This window comes from Kogia breviceps, chromosome 17 (genome assembly GCF_026419965.1).
Source record: "Kogia breviceps isolate mKogBre1 chromosome 17, mKogBre1 haplotype 1, whole genome shotgun sequence".
NCBI classification, from domain to species: Eukaryota; Metazoa; Chordata; class Mammalia; order Artiodactyla; family Physeteridae; genus Kogia; species Kogia breviceps.
The window spans coordinates 67447675-67471100 of record NC_081326.1 but is presented as its reverse complement, the minus strand read 5'-3'; the positions used below and the strand labels follow the sequence as shown (position 1 = coordinate 67471100).

General features: G+C 48.3%; 1 long non-coding RNA gene across 3 annotated transcripts in view; it reads left to right on the top strand.

The window, feature by feature from the left end:
* The window catches only part of LOC131743831 (uncharacterized), a 97685-nt gene that overhangs the window by 19434 nt on the left and 54825 nt on the right, over nt 1–23426 (top strand). For all 3 annotated transcript variants that reach the window (XR_010837571.1, XR_010837570.1, XR_010837572.1), the window contains exon 4: nt 22427–22553. This is a non-coding gene — a long non-coding RNA (uncharacterized lncRNA). The remainder of the gene's footprint in view (nt 1–22426; nt 22554–23426) is intronic.

Sequence of the window (23426 nt, the reverse complement as noted above, 5' to 3'; positions counted from 1 at the left end):
TCTTTTAAAAATATTCTTTTATGGTTTATCCCAGGAGATTGGATATAGTTCCCTGTGCTCTACAGTAGGACCTTGGTGTTCATCCATTCTAAATGTAATAGTTTGCATCTACCAGCCCCAAACTCCCAGTCCATCCCTCCCTCTCCCTCCCCCTCCCCCTTGGCAACCACAAGTCTGATCTCTATGTCTGTGGGTCTGTTTCTGTTTGGTAGATAGGTTCATTTGTGTCATATTTTAGATTCCACATATAAGTGATATCACGTGGTATCTGTCTTTCTCTTTCTGCCTTACTTCACTTAGTATGATCATCTCTAGCTGCATCCATGTGGCTGCCAATGGCATTATTGCATTCTTTCGTATGGCTGAGTAATATTCCACTGTACGTATGTACCACATCTTCCTTATCCATTCATCTGTCAATGGACATTTATGTTGTTTCCATGTCTTGGCTACTGTGAATAGTGCTGCTATGAACATAGGGGTGCATGTATCTTTTTGAATTATGGTTTTCTCTGGATATATGCCCAGGAGTAGGATTGCTGGATCATATGGTAGTTCTATTTTTAGCTTTCTGAGGAACCTCCGTACTGTTCCCCATAGTGGCTGCACCAACTTACATTGCCACCAACAGTGTAAGATGGTCCCCGTTTCTGAAGTGTGGATTCTTATGTAAAAGGTTAGTTTACAAGCCACACCAGCCCAAGGCGCCCAGTTGGGCTACAGGAAACAAAACTAAACTCTAACTCTCTCCCTCCCAGTGATTATGACATTACAGCTTCACCTCTTTTTTAAGTCCCTCCCTCTCATTCAAGGAGGGCTCTGAAATTTCTCACTGAGCTTGCAATTTGCCATTCCCTGAACACCATGGGGCCTCCAGTGGAGAGGCAATGAAGGCTTGTGAACAAGGGAGAGAAATGATCAGCGGTGTCTTTAAGATGAGTTCACTGACAGGGAATAGAGTTCATCGAAGTGGAGCGAAATTGGAATTAAATACAATTAAGAGGCATATTGGACAGCTTTTGTTTTTATCTATCTCTTGATCATCCATCTTTCTTTCCATCCTCTAGCTCTCTTGCTGATTAGCAGTCTTTCCCTATTTTGGGCAAAAGCTCCTCAATTTTGCTTTGGAGGAACCATCCTTCCTACTCAAGTCATTATGATTTGGGTGGGGCTGATCTGCAGCTGGGGTCAGTGGCTTAGATCTGACTAATGAGAGCACACACATCAAATTACTCTCAAACCACAATAGTCATTTATAGAATGGTTGCTGGAACCATGGGTGAGACACCTTCTTACGAATGCAGTGGCCAATTGGTAGGATGCAAGCCCAAAACCATGTTTGCCATTGTATGGGGAAAGCATGACCGAGAGTGAAGTCAGCTCAAAGAATTAGATCAGGGATAGGGAGAAGGAATATCTGGTAATGATGAGGCCTTGGATGCAGCCTTGCCTGAAGCCTATGTTCAGTTATACTAGTCAGCAAATTGCCTTCTTTATTAAATCAGTTTAACTTGGGATTTCTGACATTGTCACAGAAAGAATCCCGGCTGACATGGCAGAATACGTAACCCAGGAGCGCAGTAGCAAAGGCTTTAACAGTAAAGTAAAGGAAATTAGGGAAACTTTTGAGAAGAACTGCAAAAGGATACGGCAGATGAAGGAGAGAGTGGGGAGGCCAAAAAGATTTGGCGTCTTGAGCTGATGATGAGGATGGCAGGCCCTTAACTGAAACACAAAGTCAGGAAAATGATCTGGAGTGAGGCAAACGCGTGAGGCCCGTTGTAGATGTGTTGAGTTGCCAGCGCTGGCTGGGCATACAACCTGGTAGCTGGAAATTTGGGACTGCAGCCAAGGAGAGAGACTCTTTTTAAAGTGGGAGGAAATAATTAAAACAAAACAAAACCATAATGAGTGAAGTCACCAAAGGCGAGCACGGGGGTGGGTGCATTAGTCTCCTTGGGCTGCCATAACAGAACACCAGAGACTGAGTGACTTAACAACGGAAATGTATTTCTCATGGTTCTGTCCGAAGGCTGGAAGTCCAAGTTCAGGAGGCCAGCGTGGTCAGGCCTCTGGTTTGCAGACAGCACCTCCTTGCTTTCCCTAGGGGCATGTGCGTGGAGGGGGAGGGGGGGAGGGGGAGGGGGGGAGGGGGAGGGGGAAGGGAGCTCCCTCTTATGAGGACCCCAGTGTTATCAGAGTAGGACTCCACCCTTATGACCTCATTTAATCTTAATGACCTCCTAAAAGTCCTATCTCCAAATATAGTCACAATGGATGTTGGGGCTTCAATATATGAATTTTCGGGGGATACAGTTCAGTCCCTAGCATGTGTATAAGATGGGCCATGGATAGACCCAAGGAGAGGACCCAGGTTTAGGACTTGAGAGGAAGAAGAGGAACCAGTGAAGGTGATTTCTTGTCCTGTTGTGTGTGTGTGTGTGTCTGTGTGTGTGAGTGTGTCTGTGTGTTTGTGTGTGTGTGAGTGTATGTGTGTGTATGTGTGTGTGTCTCTGTGTCTCTGTGTGTGTGAGTGTGTGTGTGAGTGTGTGTGTGTGTGTGTGTGTGTGTGTGTTCTGGATCCCCTGGCATCCACTGCTCTGTGTCAGTCATTCTTTGAAGACAGTTCAGATGGCACCTCTTCCAGGCAGTCTGCCCTGCCTGTCACTCACATGCACATGAGGTTGGGCTTCCTAATACCCATTTCAGCTTCCCACTGTACTTACCACGTTTTATTATCATTATGCCTATGAGTTTGCTTCTGCAACAGACTTAGCTAGGATTCGAAACTAGGATTTGAAACCAAATCCTAGAACCCATGCTTTTCCCATTATGCTTTACTGGGATGATTTCTAGCCTGACTCCAGTGCAAGACAATTGAGACCCTAAAATGAAACGATGAATATGAAATTGCTTTGTAGAGAGTAAGTTAATATATGATTATAAGCTGACATTCCTATTATAAGCCTTTATAATTTATGTTTGTGTATGTTTAAGGTGGCATTATTGCAAACGGCCATAATGTTTGTGCATATGTTCATTAATATGTAATAAATCATGTGTATATGAATACAGAATAGCATTCATATTTTATGTGTTTGGAATTATTCTTTTTTAAAAATTAATTAATTTTATTTTTGGCTGCACGCGGGCTTTCTCTAGTTGCGCCGAGCGGGGGCTACTCTTCGTTGCAGTGAGCGGACTTCTCATTGCGGTGGCTTCTCTTGCTGCGGAGCACGGGCTCTAGGTGCGCGGGCTTCAGTAGTTGTGGTGTGCGGGCTCAGTAGTTGTGGCGCATGAGCTTAATTGCTTCGCGGCACGTGGGATCCTCCCGGACCAGGGATCGGACCCGTGTCCCCTGCATTAGCAGGCAGATTCTTAACCACTGAGCCACCAGCGAAGTCCCTGCAATTATTCTTATAAGTGTATTTATACATGATATATATGTGACATGTATGATGTATGTGTATGGGGTGAATGTGTGTGTTTTTATCTCAGTACTCTGAAAACAAACATGTTACTGGCTTTTAAAATGTACACTATTACAGAGGGATTTAGGCAAAAAAAGAAACGTGGCATGTCCTGGTATCAGAACATAATTACATTTGTAATCCTGGATGTTAATAATAATAGTTATTAAACTTTACTTTTAGTAAATTTCTGGTTTTTAGCTCATAAAGCATGGTCACGAGCACCCTCCTATTTGCTCTCACCACATCCCATGAGGGCACCTGATCTGTATGCTGGGAGAAGCACATATTTTGACTGGGGAACTCACTGGGGCATCTATTCTGGCTGCTGCCAATTTACAAGATTTGCTATTTTTATAATAGTTACACTTTATTATGATAGTTACATTGTTGAGTACCTTTTATGTTGAAGTTCTTTGACCTATTAATGTGTCTAAAGTTCATATGAACGCTCTAAAGGGTAGAGATTATTATTCCCTTTCACAGATGAGAAGAACACCGCCTCTCAGAGAAGTTATATGACCCATGTGGTCAGGGAACACACTTTGTGTGATTTGAATCCTTTTAAATGTATTAAGATCTTTTATGGCCCAGAATACAATCTATCTTGGTAAGTGTTCCATGTACCTTTGGGAAGAATGTGTATTATGCTGGTATCGAGCGGTGTTTTATAAATGTCAGTTGGGTCTTAATGGTTGACTGTGCTGTTCACATCTTCTATACCCTTACAGTTCTAGCAACTCTTGAGAGACAGGTATTGAAATCTCAGCGTGGAATTGCCACTTGGCTCTATAAGGTTTTACTTGGCAGAGTTTTTAGTTGCGATTGGTGGAGGAGATAGGCTGTGCTTGGTTTACTCCGTCTTGGCTGGCCCTGATGCTTTCCCTTGTCTTTTTCTTCTACTTGATGAGAAGCTCCATGAGGTAGGGTCTGTATGTTATTCATCATCATTGCCATTTTCATAAGGCAAACGATGCCACTGTTTAAGGATGTGGGTAAGGACCTTAACCTGCTATGATGAGCTCATTTTCATTTTTAATTGCAGTACAGTTGATTTACAATGTTGTGTGAATTTCTGCTGTACAGCAAAGTGACTCAGTTATACATACATACATACACACACACACATATATATATATATATATACACACACATTATGTTTTCATATTCTTTTCCATTATGGTGTATCACAGGATATTGAATATAGTTCCCGGTGCTATACAATAGGACCTTGTTGTTTATCCATTCTATATATAATAGTTTGCATCTGCTGACCCCAAACTCCAATCCATCCCCCCCCCCACCCCACTCCCTCTTGGCAACCACAAGTCTGTTCTCTATGTCTGTGGGTCTGTTTCGCAGATAAGTTTATTTGTGTCATATTTTAGATTCCACATGTAAGTGATATCATATGGTATTTGTCTTTCTCTGTCTGACTTACTGCGCTTAGTATGATTATCTCTAGGTCCATCATGTTGCTGCAAACGGCATTATTTTGTGATGAACTCCTTTTCTAACCGGACGATACAGAACACTTGACGCCACACGTGAACGCAAGTGTAGTTTGTGTGGATCATGCAACACAAAATGCATGAATTTTCAGCCAATTTAGGGAGAAAATTTGAGGTTTCATTGACACAACCCATTGAAACAGAACGGTTAGACATTTTACCGAGGACTAGCAAATAATTTGGCACTATATAAATTATGCAGTAAAATAATATAACTTACAGGAAGATGTGTGTTTTCAAAACCTCTGCTCGTGCGAAGGTGCCTCCGACGTGGCTTTTAGAGCAGCTTTACTCACGGGTGGTGGTAACCAATGAGAACTCAGCTTCTCCAGCTCCATGCCGGTCCCACGTGCACAGTCACAGGTTTCCGCCGGTTCTCTGCGCTCACATCCAGACCTGTTTATGTGGCACGTCCTGAGCAACGTAATAAAATGCAAAGCGTAGTGACGGTATTTGTTTGCCAGGGCTGCCATAACAAAGCGCCAGAGACTGGGGTGGGGTGGGGGCTCAAACATTTGATAGACATCTATATCTTCACAGTTCTGGAGGCTGGAAGTCCAATATCAAAGTGTTGGCAGGTTTGGTTTCTCCTGAGGCCTCTGTCCTTGGCTTGCAGATGGCCGTCTTCTGGCTGTGTCCTCACGTGGTCTTTTCCTCTGTGCACGCACATTCCTGGGGTCTCTCTGTGTGTCCAGATCTCCTGTTCTTATAAGGACACTAGTCTGATTGGATTAGGGCTCACCCAACAGACTCATTTTATTCTCTCTAACAGCCCTGTCTCTAAATAAGTTATATACTGAGGGTCTGGGGATTAAAGTTTCAACATACAAATTGGCGGAGGGGGGCAATTCAGTCCATAACAGTGACTGGTTTTATTTTATTTTATTATTATTATTTTTTGGCTGTGCCACGTGGCTTGCTGGATCTCACTTCCCTTACCAGGCATCTAACCTGGGTCATGGCAGTGAAAGCCCGGAATCCTAACCACCAGGCCACCGGGGAGCTCCCAACGGTGACTGATTTAAAAAAAAAAAAAAATCAGAAAAGGATAGGATTATACCAATGACAAACAGCAGGAGTGAAAGAGACAGACAATGTCGATAAGCATACAAAGAACAATTTTGGAAAAACATAACTTACCTTCTAGATGCCTTTTGCCTTGGACTTTACTACCTCTACAAGTGTCTCTAATCAATAAGTGTTTGTTGGCTGTGGCGTTGCCCAACGTTTAGCCATTCCTGAAACACCTTTAAGGTTTTCGCCGTATTCTTGTAACACACGGGCTATTCTTTACTTATTTTAATTTATAGTGATACCCTTCTTTTACATGAAGAAAGCTGACAAAAATTTTTTTATATCATACCACAAATGAAAAATCAGTATCACTGGCCATGTATAGATGACAAGAGTGAAATATAGGTACAGTGAAAATGAAACACTATTAAATTCTCTCTTGCTGGCCTGGCACTGAGCATGAAATATGTTCTGTCTTTGGAACAGTCATGCCCTTTGGGAAATACTGATTGGATGGATAGATGGATAGATGGATAAATGAATGAATGGAAACAGACTTTCTGTCTATTCATGAAATAAAGATTTGTTGAGCCTCTCTTCTATGACGGCGCTGAATTGTCTCTGGTATCACGGTGATCACGCAACAGATGAGGTTTAGGACCTCGAGGCATTTTGGTCCAACAGCTCTCGTGAAGGAGAGGAACCAGCCTTTACCTGAGAGCAGGATTTGATGGGGCCAGACCTGGGGTAAGTGGGCAACTTGAAAAGATGTGTGGTGGAAAGGTCGTTCGGGGTCAAGGCCCGCTGCCAGCTGCTGCAGACTCTCCCTCCCTCCCTAGGATCCGGCCTCCCAGATTTTCCTCCCCTCCAGCTCGACCTCAGCGGGGACGGGTAGGGTGAGCTGCTTCCTGTGATGTATTTGGAACCATCTCTCAGTAAGATAACTGTCTGTTCCAAACATCTTTACTTAGCATTTAGCGAGAGCCCGACCTTTTTCCACCCAAGGCCATTACTTCTATCAGTGGCTCTGTGTGTGCTCTTAGCCAGAATAAATCCCCCCGAGTCAGGGGCAATAGATCACGAGCTCCATCATTTACGGCCTATAAATTAAAGGGCGGCTGGCTTCTGAGGCTGGCTGGCTGCTCCTTCGATACACAGTGTCACTTTTTTTTTATCAGGGGATCGCGGGGGCAGGCTGTCTGGTCTCCTTCTGAACCCCCTGAAAGACAGTATTTACCGCTATGGAAATACCTTCACCACATGTTTATTTCTTTGAGACGCTCTGCCCCAAACTCATTGGCTCCTTGTTCTGTCTCTGCCCCGAGCTGTCTGGGCATTTAATGGCTTGGGTGGTGTGCTGTCCACATTTCCAGGGCTCCTCAGTGGCAGCAGAATATGCTTTTAAAAAACCCACCACACCCAGAGTGTTTGGGGTTTCATAATGGCAAAGAGTGGCTGTCTTCAGCGCTCTGGAGGTTGCATTCCTCAGACAGGGTGTTCCTCTCTTTGCACGGAGGCCACAGAGCTCCACTGACGGCCGGGACCACCCCATCCCTGCCCCTCGAGAGACCTGGCGCCACGCTAGGGGCTCCGGCCTCCCTACCGCCGTCACGTCCCCGTGGAGAACAGACGCACGACTGTGGAATCACAGATCTCAGGATGAGCCTCGACTTTACAGGGAGATGGTTCTCAGAGGCATCTCTGCCAGGTTCAGATTTCAGAGAATTGTGCTGTCTCTGTATCTGGAACGAAAGCGTTATCATGTAAGCAGTCCGAAGGTGCCTCGGTTGAGCCCAAAGATAACGCGCGTGGCGATCCAGGAGGGGGTGGGGTGAGCACAGGGGAATGAGCCCGTTGCCATCATGGGACCGCAGACTTGGAAGGTGTGTTAGAGGTCGTCTGGGCCAACACTCTACCGAATGAAAGAATCCCCACCCTGACCTTTGGGACACATGCTCATCCGGCTGCAGGCCGAAAGGTCGGGCCCTGCCTGCTTCGCAGCCTTGGGACGCATGCATCTTTCGCTGTCAGCTGGAGCTCTCAGGACCCCTGCTGTCCCGAGGCTGGAAAGCTTCTAGAAACCCTAGGTGGGTTGAATGAAACTAAAATTCAGGCCCCCCCTTGGACCGCTCCTCTACTCCCCGTCTTTGCCCGGTTATCTGGTAACTAGCGTGAAGCCATCCTGATACCAGCTACCCGTCCCTCCTCATTCTCTGTGCCAAAGACCCCATTTTCATAATGTAGCTACTTCGCAGCCCTGCCTAGTCCTAGGAAGATGGTCTTCCCGGGGCTTGCATCTTTGTCCCTGAGCCCCACGCCTATGACTCAGGTCCTGCTGGCTGCAGGCCGACCTCCTCGATGTAGACTTGTACTTTGAGCGTAAATCGCTCCCGATTTCTTGTTGCTGTGCTCTGTCTTCTGCGGCCGGTCGAAACCCCGCGCTAGCTCCCGTCGCCGGTGAACCTGCTCCGCGCCTGAGTCAGGCTGCTGGGCTAGATGTTTTTCTAGGACTTGTAGCTCAGCCCGTGCACGGAGTGTTCAATTTCAGATCCCGGGTTGTCCGGGACCATCTGTCTGTATCATCCGGCTGTAGCTACTCGGGATATTCCTAAGCACCTAATGAGAGATGAGAATGAATCTTTGGAGGTGGGAAGCTTATTTAAGGATAAAATGTGTCCTGTATTGAATACGCACTACGGGCCAGACACTTTGCTTGTAATACTTTACATGCATCAGATCCCCAAAGCCTATGAGATGGGTCGTATTGTTATTATTACAATTATTATATTATTCCTGTGTTCAGAGCACAGGCACTATAGCTGGAGCACCGGATTGAAATTCCAACTCTGCCGCTTTCTAATTGGGTACCTTGAAGAAGATGCTTAGCCTCTTTTTGGCTGAGTTTTCTCACCCACAGAATAGGACCATTAATGCCCACTTCTAAGGGCTGTGAAGCATTTAAAGCATTTAGAACAGTGCCTACCTGGCCTAGAGACGTTGAGTCACGTGCCTGGCCACACACAGTAAGCGGTAAAGTTGGGAGTTGCAAAAAGGCCCTATGGCTGGAAGGCCTTCTCTTCCTCGGGCCTTCCTCCGGCAGGCTCCCCCTTTCTCAGCCTTGGAACTGGGAGATCAGCCCAGGCGATGCCTTAGGCGGCAGCTCTTTGCAACCAAGGCCTTGCTTTCATTGAGTTTGAACTAGTCCCTTTGCGTCGGTAAAGACCACGTTATTAATCTGCTTGTCAAGAAAGAACACTGCCTCTCGGTCTCGTGGTTCAGAGAACAGTATTGGTTTTGGGAACATTTGCATCTGGGATCAGCCTCTGCCACTTCCCAGCTGGGTGATCTTGGGCAGGTCAGCTGATCTCTTCCTCCTGTTGTTTTCTCATCTGTAAGAGAAGGAGAATGAAATGTCCCTCGCAGGGCTGCATCGGATTCAGTTAGATTGAGTGAATAAGAGCGGGTGTGAAGGCATCTTGTTAAGCCGCTTCAGTTTTCTCCTTTGGAAAGTGGGACGCTTAATACCTGCTTGTAAGAACTAAGTGAGAAAATCCAGGCACGCCACCTGGCACAGAGAGACTTCTCAATGGATGCTACTAGCATTTTGTCATCATTCTCATCCTTAAGGCGTCCTGTGCAAATGCAAGCAAGAACTCACCTGTTTTCCTCCGACGGAGGCTTTCAGCTAAGCCATCCATGCGATGCCCTCCCCTCCCAGACAAATGCATGAATTTGCAAGATGGTCGCCCAGAGTTAGCGCACAGAGTGCGGCTGCGAAGCAGATTTTCCCTCCGCCTGGCCTGCCGATAACTAGTCTCTAGGGGGCCTCAAACCGGTGACCTTGCCTTCATTAGCGGCGTGAACTGGCTGGCCCGGTCTGCCCTTGGTAATAATTCCTGCCAGGTCACAAAGAATATCTTACCCCACGAGCCTTGGCTTAATACCAACCTTTGACCCTGTCCACTTAAAAGGTAATAAGCAACAGAAGCATCCATTCATTTATCCAGAAAACATTTATCAAGGGACATTCTTGAGTTTCTAAGTTCATCATGACTCAGTGTGCCGGCTGCTGACTCTTTCAGGCCGCCGCATTCTTCCCGAGATAAGAACAAAGTCAGGTATCTGAGTTTTCCCGTATTGGGGCCATTCATCACCTTTTCTCTTCTTTCCACACCCAATCGAGTCAGGGACTCGCATTAAAAGGGCTTTGAGCGGAGGACTCTGAGAAAGCCCAGGACCCTGGATCCCTTTCCTTTACGATCCCATTAGCGAGCTGATGGGTGAGAAGCACGTGAGAGAACCGAGTGTAAGGAAAAGCCCCACTGACAAACGCAGAACACATGTTGGCTGTCGTGAGGATGTGGCACTTTCTTGACACACACAGGTCTGCTTCATTCAGTTCAGTCCAGCAAGCTTTGGGCACATGTCCAACTGCTCGTTCATTCAGTGATTCGTTCATTCATTCGTCAAACATTTTTTGAGTGTTGTGTACAAGCGCTGTACTGTACTGCGTACAAACGAAACCTATAACGCTTACCCTGCCTGCTTCCTAATGAGAGATACGATTTGCATTTGCAAAACACCCAGAAAAGAATTACATGCATAGGGGAGAAGAAAAAAAATATTACTTCCCTTAGCATTCATCCATTCATTCATTTAACAAATACTTATTAATTACCAACTGTGTGTCATGCACTATGTTAGATGCTGGTACCCAGAGATGAGCAACAAGTACATTGTTTCTACCGTCACGGAGCCTTGGGAGACCTCCTTAGCCTAGGTGATCCAAGAACACCACGATTACTCTGAGACCGCAATGAAGAGAAAGAGATGGTTACGCCAGACGTGGGGAAAGGGCACTCCAGAGGGGACAGCATAAGAAACGGTTCTACAGTTCTCCTGCTTTGTGCTTGAAGAGGACTTTCAGCCGTTTTTTTCTGCTGTAGGTGAAGGGTGGTGGCCCAAATTTCCATCTGGCAATGCTTGAGTCAGGGCCAGGTGTGGGCCATGTGCTAACAGGAAACCCACCTGGTTGCACTGCTGGTGACAAATGGCTGGTCCCATCTAATTTCAGTGCCCTCCCATTTCTGATCTGATGGCATCTCTCATCAGTGTGTGTGCAAGACACCCTTCTTTGGGTAGGACTGGAATTGCCTGGGAATCTTGAGTCCTGGGGAGTCTGGAAACGTTGTCTTGGCCCTTTCCCCCTTTCTAGGCTCAAAGAGGTTCCTCTGAGGCTGGGCTTAGGAGGCTTGCGTCTGCTTTCTCTTGCTTCTCACCCCACATTTTCATCCGTAATTCCCAGGGGGAGACAGAGCCTTGCTTGCTGTTCTCTTGGCAGGACCTGGAGTGTTTTTCTCCTGGCTGAGGAGTCTCCCCAAAGTAACCAGTACTCCCTCTTTACCCAGGTCTAACTGGCTAAACTTGTCTGTGGGCCTCTGGGCTCTTCAGGAGTTGCTGATGCTCCAGCCAGGACCTCATCAGGGCCATTCCCTTGGCTGTGAGCCCTTGGTCCCATCTAGGCAGAGGTGGCATCATGACACGTGACTCGTGTAGCCACCTCGGGTTCCATGCCTAGAAAGGCCCCAGCTTGGTTTCATGCTCTGCTGCCACAGTCTTGACATCCTTGATTTTATCCTTGACCTTGCATTTTGTCAGTGGGTCTAATGGTACAACGAAGCGTGCACAGCACGTGTGCCCACAGCGCCTTAGCTCTCCACTCACAGGTAGTGTGTGTGATGTGTCGTGAGCACCGGATTCTGATACGTGGGAGGGCAGCATGGCGCAAAGGAGTACAAGGTAGGCGTGTTATGTCTACACCAAAGCAAGTGGAGGTGCTGACAGCCCCGAGAAGCCGTGCTTTCCGTTTGAGCTAGAACTTGGTTTGAACGCAGAAAGGAGGCAGTGGCGTTCTGAGAAGCATAAGCCATCGAGGAATCTTATCCTATCCTATCTGGTCTTACATGTGTTGCCTCCTGCTGTGAGTCCTCACGTATGCTGGGGATGACGGCATAGAACAAAAGGCAAAGGTAGGGCCACCCAGAGTTCCCTTTCCTGAAGACAGAGGATGGGTAGAGTGTGTGTGCATCCAGAAATGAAATAAAAAGTGAGTTTCTGCTGTTTCCACTGTTCTGCTACGAATGAGGTACAAACTACCAAAATTCAAATTGTGTAATGTCGGTGATTCTTCATGAGTTAAGTGTGTTTACATTTGCGTTTAAAAGCATTGCACAATATAAAGATGAACAGTAAAATCCATGCTAATAATTTAAAATGCCCAAATTCATTCCTTAGAATAAGGTTAAATAGCACATAAAGACACACTATGACTAATTGAAAGAGAGGCCACGAAAGAGAGGCAAAACCTTTGTATTTCAGTTCCTCTAAGGGCACTTTCGTCCTCCCTCTTGAACAAGGGGGTCCTATATTTCTATGTTGCACTGGGCTCCGCAAATTATGTAGCTCTCCCTGCATTCAGGGCTTATCCCATCAAATATTCTTGAGGTGCCTAACCTGGACAGCTACACTACTTAACTGAGCTGAGAGACAGCAGAGCTTACCTTGGTCCTTTCCATTCTCTGATCATGTCAGCCTTCCAGAGGCTGGGCATCCAGAGATAAAAGGATGCAACCCCTGCTCTGTAAGGAGTTTACAGTCTAGGGAGGGGAGCACAGAGCAGGGGCACGTGGGTGTCTGGGGAGGTAGGGAAGGCCGTGTCTGGGTGAGGTGTACCTACCCCAGGCACAGTGCCTAGTACAGGGTGTACTAAATATTTATGTATCCATAAATACTGTTGAAAGAGCAAGCGGTGTCATGGACATGAAAGCTCCAGGTTAACTCCCGAACACTGTAGAAATAAGAGGGTTGTCACTAATGGTGGGGGAAATATAGGTGCTAAGAGAATACAGCTTTCCAAAGGTCAGCCAGAGCACAGCAAGGCACACTCTCCTCTGTCTTCATAAGTTTTGATTGATTTTTTTCCTCCATGTACTTTTTGGGGCTGTTGGACGGGTGTCCTGCTTCTGTGTCTATCCAGATGAGGTTTCTGTCTTGGGGTGAGTGGTGCTTCCTGACATCAAAGGACTGCACAAAATTCAGTCTTTCCTTCCACAAATATATAATGAACATCTACTAAGGACCTGGCTCCATTTATGGGCCAGGAACCATCAGCACCCAGCCAAAGACAGGACCTGGAAGCCATTCATCGCGTGCACTCACCCCCAAACGTGGACTCGCAAACTGGTACTGCTGAGTGATGCTTTCTCTGGGTCACAGAAGAATGGTGAGACTAGCCTGAGGTTTCAGAGAGCTGAGATGGTGAATTTAAAGGATTTCCTTTATTCTGAGATCATATTCTTCCTTCTTGTTAAAATGTGAATGTGCCCTTTAATTTCTTTTTTTTTTAACAGAATGGCTACAATAGCAGATGATAATTGAATTTGTTTTCATATCCACTGTCACCCCAAAGTTTGCAGCCCGCTGCCAGTCCTCTGGTGTTTTGGTGAGGAAAACTTTTATTGTCCATGAAATACAAAATCTGGGGAATTCCCCGGCAGTCCAGTGGTTAGGACTCCAAGTTTTCACTGCTTTCACTGCTGAGGGCACAGGTTCAATCCCTGGTGGGGGAACTAAGATCCCGCATACAAAACCTGGAAAGTGCTCGTGTCCCAAGTTGCAGCTCTGAGTCCGTCTTCCAGCGGGATCGCCATCCTGAAAAGAACACTAGTAGAGGTGCCTCCAAGGGCAAAGAAGCTCCCTGACTCTTTGTAAAAATTATTCTTGGGCTTCCCTGGTGGCGCAGTGGTTGAGAGTCCGCCTGCCGATGCAGGGGACACGGGTTTGTGCCCCGGTCCGGGAAGATCCCACGTGCCGCAGAGCGGCTGGGCCCGTGAGCCGTGGCCGCTGAGCCTGCGCGTCCGGGGCCTGTGCCCCGCAGCAAGAGAGGCCACAACAGTGAGAGGCCCGCGTACTGAAAAAAAAAAAAAAAAAATTATTCTTAAAATGTTTTTTTATTACTTGCTATTTTATTTCCCTGTAATTTCTTATATCAGGTCTCTGCCTGTGAGGGCCATTCAGATGTTATCCATATGAGCAGTCATTGCTTGGTGGATTACCTGATTGCCTTCTCAGTCACTCGCTAACACTGATTAAGCACGACTGAAATGCCACGCCTCCTACCAGGAGCTGGGGACACAAAGATGAAGATGACCAAATTGCCCTTTCATATATTTGAGGATGACTTCTATGCCCCCATTCGTTCCTCCAAGTCTCTCTGCTTACGATTAAGCATCTCTAGTTTTCAGATCCTTTTCATACGAGAAGGTCTTAAGTTTCTACACCATTTGGCTTCATCTCCTTTGAATGTCCTTCAGTTTATCTAAATGTCTCTTAAAATATTCCCCCCTGAAACTGACATACACAATGTGTGGTCTGATCATTGGAAATTACATACGTATTATCACCTCCACCAATCTACAGATTATAATCTCATTAATGCAGCCTAAGGAATCTTCGATTTTTTTTTGAGGGAGGCAGCTGCTGCACGCCATGAATGACAATAGTAACTGCTTATATGATATTTACTGTATGGCAGCCGATGTTCTAAGTGTATTACCTATACCAACTCATATAATCTCTCAATAATCCTTTGAGTATTTTATAGAAGAAGAAACTGAGGCACAAAGAGGTAAATGGCTTAGGCCTGTGTCTTTAGGAGAAGGGGCATCTCAAAAGTGTCTAGGAGCAGCAAGGGAAGTCCTTGGCTTAGCTCCCAGGACCCGGATGAGATTCTCCCAGGTTGGGGGAATGGAGAGGGGTCTGCAGGCTTCAGAGCAGTGGTGACCCGTGCAGCACACCAGGGAGGCCGTGAGATCCGCATGAGGGAGAGCTGGCCGGCTGTCACGGGAGCTGCCACCCCAGGCAGCTGGTAAGGGACTCCCGAGGCTGGAGCTTGGCCAGCAGCAGTAGGGAGCTGTCCCACCTGGAACACTTGGGGACGGGGATACGAGCATCTTTGCAGCCTCCTGTGTGGATGGGTGGTAGAGTCACCAAGGCTGCCCTCCATGTGCTTTCACACCGAGTAAAACCCTCAGAACCTTAAAGTGACCCTGTTGTGTTAGGGGGGTGTTCCCAGTGACCGAGGTGGTGGAATCCCAGTTTAACAAAGACATTGTTTGTTTATAGTGTCCTCTGTGTGTGATGCCAGAAGGAAGGAGGAAGGACGGAGGCAAGGAGGCGAGGGGGAGGGGAAAGGGATACCATCCCAGCTGCCCCTGGGGCTCTCTCCTGTCTCCTGGTTCCCACACTTCCCTCAAGGTGAGCTGCGGCCTCAGCTGTTTCACTGCGTGCGTCACTGCGTGCTTGCGTGCGTGCGTGCGTGACAGCAGGGCTGTCTGCCGTTGGCCGTGGCGACCAGGAAGTCCATCAGCCGCAGTGATTTACGGCAGGTAGAGTGCTGCACGCCGGCGCCTGTCACAGAAGCTCTTGCAGCCTTGTGCTGAATGAGAGGCCAGGTACCGGAAGGGGAGATGCTTGGGCTGGAAGCAGTGTGGCTCCGGGGACGGAGCCCAGGCTGGGACAGTAGTGCGATGCCAAGCACAGCCAGGCTCTAGACTCACGGCCGATGTCCTTGGGCAGGTTGCTTCTCGCTGGGCTCCAGTTTCCTATCTGTAAAAGGAGGGGCTGAGCAATATGCTTCCCTTCGGGTCTGGGGGCAGGTCGGTGGTGTCCTGTGCTTCCCGTATGCTGTGTGCTCTCACCAGCAGCCATGGCCTCATATTCTTCTGCATCGGTGTCTCGTAGCGGGACCAGTGATGGCAGGTCACGTTGTCCTCACCATCTTCCTTGCTTCCTTTAACTTCCCTCCCCTTTAAATCCCAAGTCTGTCGTGGAGCCTTGAGCCCCGGGCTCATGTCACGCTCCGGATCCTCGCCGCTCCCCCCGCCGCCACCACGTGCCTCTCGCTGCACCCTTTCTGGACATCTCTGAGAAATGAATCAGAGAACCTTTCTACGTCTTAGAGTGTTAAAGCCTAACTTCTAAAATCACGGGGACTTCCGTGGTTGTCCAGTGGTTGAGACGCTGTGCTTCCACTGCAGGGGGTGTGGGTTTGATCCCGTTCGGGGAACTGAGATCCCTCATGCCTTGGGGTACACCCAAGAAATAGAAAAAAAAAAAAAAAAGTAGTATTGCAAAGGAATAAGAGCTGTAAAGAAAAAAATCGAAATTTAAAAAAATGGTGTACAGTAGACAAAGACCTAGATTGATCATGAGAGGGATTTCTTCATATTCCCCCCCTTCCTGACAACTGATTTCAAACATTAATTGTATGTTCAAACCAACACGCTGCTCTATGGCGGAGTACAGTGCATAAAGCCTTTAAACTTTAAGCCGAGACCAGAAACTTCAGAGAAATGTCCTCCTCCCAGGGGGCTAATTTGGGCTCCCGTGTCTGACTTCTGCAATCACCTACTCCTCCTCCCCTGCCATTTGGCCTGCGTCCTTTGCAAACTCTGAAAAGCACTTCTCCGCTCTATTTCTCCTTCCCGCCAGACCGCATCTTTTTGTGACGCCCAAGAATTCTGGAAGCCTCAGGACTCTCTCCCCTGCCGTGGAGCCTTGGTGGGTTAAGGGCAGTCTCGGACGGATGAAGATTTCGGGGCCCAGAGGCTGGATCGGGAGGGGTTGGGGTGGGGTTGGAAAGAGTCCCTGAGCCTGGAGAAGAGATTCCTGAGTCAAGTGAGGGAGGAAGGGATGCTGGGGTCCAACAAACCAGAGAGAGGAACCCACCAGGCAAGACACATTTCAAAGCAGGGCCCTCCTGCAAGCAGACCTCCTGTGGGCACAGCTCTGCTAGTGCGACACAAGGAAGATTTTCTCAGTCAGGTGCCCGATGAGGTTCAAAACTCAATCCAGTACAAGCTGGCTGTGCCACCGAGGTGCTGAAATGAAGACGCAAGAAGCTGGCCTGGATGTCCGGGCAGAAGCCAGGAGCTCTGAGAGCAAGGGTGTTGGTACCACATGCTAGTGTGAGGTCTGAAAAAGGAGGGCTTTGAGGCCGTGGTCTAGAAGAGCAGCAGCATCTTCCAAGCGTGGTCTGGGGTCAATCTGCCTAAAAAAGCCACCTGTAGGGGAGTTCCCTGGTGGCCTAGTGGTTAGGATTCCGGGCTTTCACTGTCGCGGCCCGGGTTCCATCCCTGATTGGGGAACCGAGATCCCACAGGCTGCGTGGCATGGCCAGGGTGGGGTGGTGACATCACCTGGAGGTGCTTGTTAAACACGCAGCTTCCCAGCCTCCTAACTGGACCTACGAAATCAGTGATCCTTAGGTACACTGACGATTTAGAACCAGAGGTGAACCCGGGCAGAGCAGGGCCATATGGTCTAGCTCAGTTTAAAGAAAAAGGCCCAGGATAGGGTTGAACTTGAACTCAAGCAGAGCCCTCAGTGGAGGAGGTTTCAGGCTCACTGCAGGCTGGGAATGGAGGGCTTTTGACCCTGAAAAGGTCTCTGACTGTCCCGATAGCATCTCTGAAGCACACAGCGCACTGCCTGCGACACACACTAGGTGCTCTGGGCAAGTGTGATCCTCTGTGAGGACAAGGAGGACCCTGGAAGTTTGGCCTGAGTTCCTGCTGTGCTCAGAGCTGCAGGGGCGTTTCTGCAGCCCTCCGGGCTCGGGGCCGCCCCTTCCCAGCAGCTGGCCCGCGTCCTTTGCCACCCCTTCTCCACACTGTGTGGCCCGGCAGTGCCCGCTCTCTGCAGAAGTCCCTGGCCTCCCTCCAAGACCCTGTGGTAGACAGACCTCCTCTTGAAGGATGGTGCTGGGCCGAGAGGTGATTTCATCCTGCCCCTCAGCTGGGCCCAGCTGTTTCCAGCTTGGGAAGGACCCTTCCCTTCCCGTTTCTCATTTGTTCTGGGATAAAGCTCGGAGCTTGCTTCAAGGTTTCTAGACCACCCAGGACTTGGGGCCTTGTTGGAGGAGGCGTTAGAAACGTTCTTGGCTCTGGAGGCCGTCGTGGGGAGGGGATGTGAAGGCCAGCAGGCCAGGCCTGGGGAGGGCGCGGGCCCTGGGTGACGGGGGTTTGGATGCTGGCTCGGACAGGTGGTTCCCTTGGACACACTGATTCTTGGGTATCAACCCCTTGTCTACATTATGGGAACGATATCACCATCTAACAGGTTCTCATGAGGAGTCAGTGAAATAAGGTGTATGCAGGCAGTATCTTAGCTCTGTCTGCAACCCTGGGAAAGATGGAAAGGAGCAGTTCATGACCAGGGTGAAAACCACACACTTAGACGCCCCTGCCTGGAGAGAGTCCAGGGGGAAGGCAGGCGGGAGATTTCCTCTTCAGTTGGAGGCGGACATCCGCGAGTCTCTCGTCCCTGGCGAGCCCTCCTTCACGCTGCGACCCCCTGGGTGCCCACTGGGCAGCTCTCCATCTTCTTTTTTTAAAAAAAATTTTCATTGCAGGATAGTTGAGTTACAATGTTGTGTTAGTTTCAGGTGTACAGCAAGTGAGTCAGTTATACATACACATATCTCCACTCTTTTTTAGGTTCTTTTCCCATATAGGCCATTGCAGAGTGTTGAGTACAGTTCCCTATGCTCTACAGTAGGTCCTTATTAGTTGTCTGGTTTATATATAGTAGTGTGTATGTGTCAGTCTCAATCTCCCAGTTTATTCCTCCCTCGCCCTTACCCCCTGGTAACCATAAGTTTGTTTTCTACATCTGTGACTCTATTTCTGTTTTGTAGATAAGTTCATTTGTACCCTTTTTTTTTTTTCCAGATTCCACTTTTTTTTTTTTTTTTTTTTGTGGTACGCGGGCCTCTCACTGTTGTGGCCTCTCCCGTTGCGGAGCGCAGGCTCCGGACGCGCAGGCCCAGCGGCCATGGCTCACGGGCCCAGCCGCTCCGCGGCACGTGGGATCCTCCCGGACCGGGGCACGAACCCGCGTCCCCTGCATCGGCAGGCGGACTCTCAACCACTGCGCCACCAGGGAAGCCCCAGATTCCACTTTTAAGCGATATCATGTGATATGTATCTCTCTGTGTCTGACTTCACTCAGTATGACGATAATCTCTAGGTCCATCCATGTTGCTGCAAATGGCATTATTTCATCTTTTTCGACGTGCAGCCCTCCATCTTCACCTCGCTCCCCACCAAGGGTTCACGTTCTGGTTCCACGAGTACTCTCTTGTTATTCTTCGACAGTGGTTTAGGGTGGAACGGACGCCTTGGCTCCTTTTGAAGCTGGAGGTGGGGGCAGAGGTGGCGTTGGGGGAGGGGGAAGTGGGGAGGAGACTTTCATCTGTGAGTGGGACGTCTCCGAGACAAACTTTTTTTTTTTTTTTTTTTTGCGGTACGCGGGCCTCTCACTGTTGCGGCCTCTCCCGTTGCGGAGCACAGGCTCCGGACGCGCAGGCTCAGCGGCCACGGCTCACGGGCCCAGCCGCTCCGCGGCATGTGGGATCTTCCCGGACCGGGGCACGAACCCGCGTCCCCCGCATCGGCAGGCGGGCTCTCAACCACTGCGCCACCAGGGAAGCCCCGAGACAAACTTTTTTGTTTGCTAACATGGGCCACCTTTACTGCATACTTGCAGCATGCTATTCTATTAACAGAGGCTACATTTTTCTTCTTACCAAAACACCCTCCCGGGAAAAGATTGGGAGGGGTGAACGGCACCCCGCACCCCCTGCCGCCCTGGGGTCTTACACAAAGTCTCCAGTACAGCGGCAGTAACAGGGCTGGCCATCGTTATTGTTGGTAGCAATAATAGTAGCAGTGGTATTTCCAATGGGCATGTGAAGGTTCTGATCTTATTTCTCTAGCACTCCAAAATAGGGTGGTGCATTGGTGTGCTGATGACAAGGTGCCCCCGAGCAGAGGACAGACTCTCAGCCAGGGGGTCTCTGACTCTCACCAGTCGGGGTGGGGAGCACGGCTGGGTGGAGCTCAGGTTATCAGCAGGGCGGGGTAACAGAAACCAAAATACTATCTCTGGCAAACAGACGGTATCTAGGTTGTCAGTCTCAACTTCTAACAACCTTCTAATGAGAAGCTGAGTACTCAGAAATGGACAGGGGCCCGTGTTCAAGTGAATACCTTTAATTAAAGTGCAGAAAAGCTGGAGCTTTTAAATTACCAGCTTCTTGGGGGAGGGGAGAGGGCTCTGTATTTTTAACGGAAAGAGCGATGCAACCTTTGGGTGCCTCCTGTGTACGTTTGCAACCAACACTTGAACTAATTATGTTTATTTTAGTGATGGAACAGTGAGGCTCAGAGAGGTTAAGAAACGTATCCAAAGTCACACAGTAATGTATAGAGGCAGGGTTCAAACCCCAAGCCCAGTGCTTTGTCTGCTCTGTGATGCTGTGTTTCAGAAGGTACACATTAGGGACGTCCCTGGTGGACCAGTGGTTAAAACTGCGCTTCTACTGCAAGGGGCATGGGTTCGATCCCTGGTCGGGGAACTTAGAACCCACATGCCCGCGTGGCAGGATTAAAAAAAAAAAAAAGCTACACACTGTAAGCAAATAAGGTTATGGTCTTATTCAAATCTGTATTAGTTTTCTATTGTTGCTGTGAAAAATTGCCACAAACTTAGTGGCAAATAAGATCATAAATTTATTCTCTTATAGTTCTGGAGGCAAGAAGTATGAAATGAATCTTAAGTGGCTAAAATCAAGGTGTCAGCAGGCTTCTCTTCCTTCTGGAGGCTTCCTTGCATTTTCCAGCTTCTAGAGGCTTCCCACATTGCTTGACTCACGGCCAAGGAATCTCATTCCATCCTCTCTTCTCCCTCAGCTCCAACCATCACATCACCTTCTTCTATTTCTGATTCTGACTACTCGTCTGCCTCTTTTTACAAGGACCCTTGTGATTACATTGGACCCACCTGGATAATCCAAGATAATCTCCTCACTTCGAGATCCTTACCTTAGTCGCGTATCTTCAAAGTCTCTTTTGCCGTATAAAGTTACAGGATCCAGGGTTGAGGTCATGGCCGTCTTTGGGACTGTCATTCTGCCTACACGATATTGGAGTCAGGTTTTAAGTCAGTGCAATCTCAGGGTAATCTCCTCCCCTTTCAAACCCTGTAATCGGCACGGTTCAATACAGTTATTATGTTCGAATGAAGACCCTTAGCACATGAAAAGATGCTCAACATTGCTGATTATTAGAGAAATGCAGATCAAAACTACAATGAGATATCACCTCACGCCAGTCAGAATGGCCATCATCAAAAAATCTACAAACAATAAATGCTGGAGAGGGTGTGGAGGAAAGGGAACCCTCTTGCACTGTTGATGGGAATGCAAATTGATACAGCCACTCTGGAGAACAGTATGGGGGTTCCTTAAAAAAACTAAAAATAGAACTACCGTACGACCCAGCAATCCCACTACTGGGCAAATATCTGGAGAAGAACATGGTTCGAAAGGATACATGCACCCCAATGTTCATTGCAGTTCTGTTTACACTAGCCAAGACATGGAAGCAGCTTAAATGTCCATCAACAGAGGAATGGATAAAGAAGATGTGGTGTCTATACATGCAATGGAATATCACTCAGCCATTAAAAAGAATGAAATAATGCCATTTGCAGCAACATGGATGGACCTAGAGATTGTCATACTGAGTGAAGTAAAAGCATCAAAGACAAATATCATATGATATTGCTTATATGTGGACTCTGAAAAGGAATGATATAAATGAACTTATTTACAAAACAGAAACAGACTCACAGACCTCGAGAATGAATTTATGGTTTCCAAAGGGGAAGGGGGGAGGGGGAGGGATACATTGGGAGTTTGGGATTGACATGCACACACTGCTATATTTAAAACAGGTAACCAACAAGGACCTACTGTAAAATGAAGACCCTTAGGACTTGTCATGTGATAATAATTGCCTACGTTTATTAGGGGCTTACCGTGTCTCTGGCACAGCTTTAAGCACTTAACTGCAACCTCACTTAATACTCACCAGCCTTATGCAGTCAGTACTATTATGATCTGCGTTTTCCAGGTGAGGACAGTTACGGCACAGAGAGGTTTAGCAACCCACCCCAGATCACACAGGTAGGAAGTGGCGGACTGGAGCCCTGCAGTCTGGTCCCAGAGCCTCCCATGGCTGTGAGCTCCAGGACGACAGAGCCCGAGTCTGTTTTACTGACTGTTGTATCCCTCGCGTGTGTCCGTAGGGTGCCTGACTGCAGTAGGCCCTAAATAAGCATGCTCTGTGAACGAAAGCACAACACGCCCGAAACCCAACGCCTTGTTTCTCTGCATGGAGTCATTGTGCAAGAGGAGAGGAATCAGGCATGGGAGAGAGACGGAGTCTCCTTCCCAAGAATTAAATTAACTGTGTTTTTGCTTACCTTACCGGTAAGCAGGAAATGAAACCTTTTCTCTTTTCCCAGGAGTCTCTATCATCTAAGCACTGCAGTTAACGGAGTGTCCAGGGCTTTCAGCGGCTCACCGACGTGAAGAGGGAGACTAAGACACATCCATCTCTGAGCTACAACCAAAGGCTCAAATGTGGCGACGGTACGGGGCTTGATCTTGTGTAAGCAGATGGGTGGTCTCATGTCGGGTCACAGGAGTGGGTAAGGAAAAATCCCTCTCTTCAGATCACTTCTCCCAGTGGGGTCTTGAGGATTCCTTGTCTTCCATGACAGGCTTTGCCTGGCCAAGCTTCCTTTATTGTGCAGATACTCTCTGCGAACGTACAGCATTCGAGGACGCTAATTAATCATACTCCTTTTATTTCTCAGAGTCTAGAACTTACTAAGAAATTGAGAGAGGAAACTGGCGATTGGAAGCGTTAACAGTTAACTTAATTACTACTAAGAACATCGCTGTGATGTGAGCCCCAAGTGCTTCTCTGTTAGTGGCAAAGCCATGGTCTTATTTGGAGGATCTGAGTCTCAGCACACCAGCAGCACGCCAGGCTTGGGACTGGGGGCTTCCGATTTCCAAACCAACCTATCAACTTGCCTTTTTGCCATAAGATGGCTTAAATCACATCCAGTGGCCCTCGCATTCAATGGGGTTCAGACCCCTATATTCCCTGGTGATGTTTTTTTTTTTTTTTTTTCGGTATGCGGGCCTCTCACTGTTGTGGCCTCTCCCGCTGCGGAGCACAGGCTCCAGACGCGCAGGCCCAGCGGCCATGGCTCACGGGCTTAGTTGCTCCGCGGCATGTGGGATCTTCCCGGACCAGGGCACGAACCCGTGTCTCCTGCATCCGCAGGCGGATTCCCAACCACTGCGCCACCAGGGAAGCCCCCTGGTGATGTTTGATGCTGGATTCTTTGTGGCCATGGGGGTGGTAGCGTATTTAATGGGGGAGGGGGCGGGATGAAGGCACTCCTGGGTTAGGCTGCTGGGAGGGTCTGGGCCCCTGAGTTTACGCTGTGT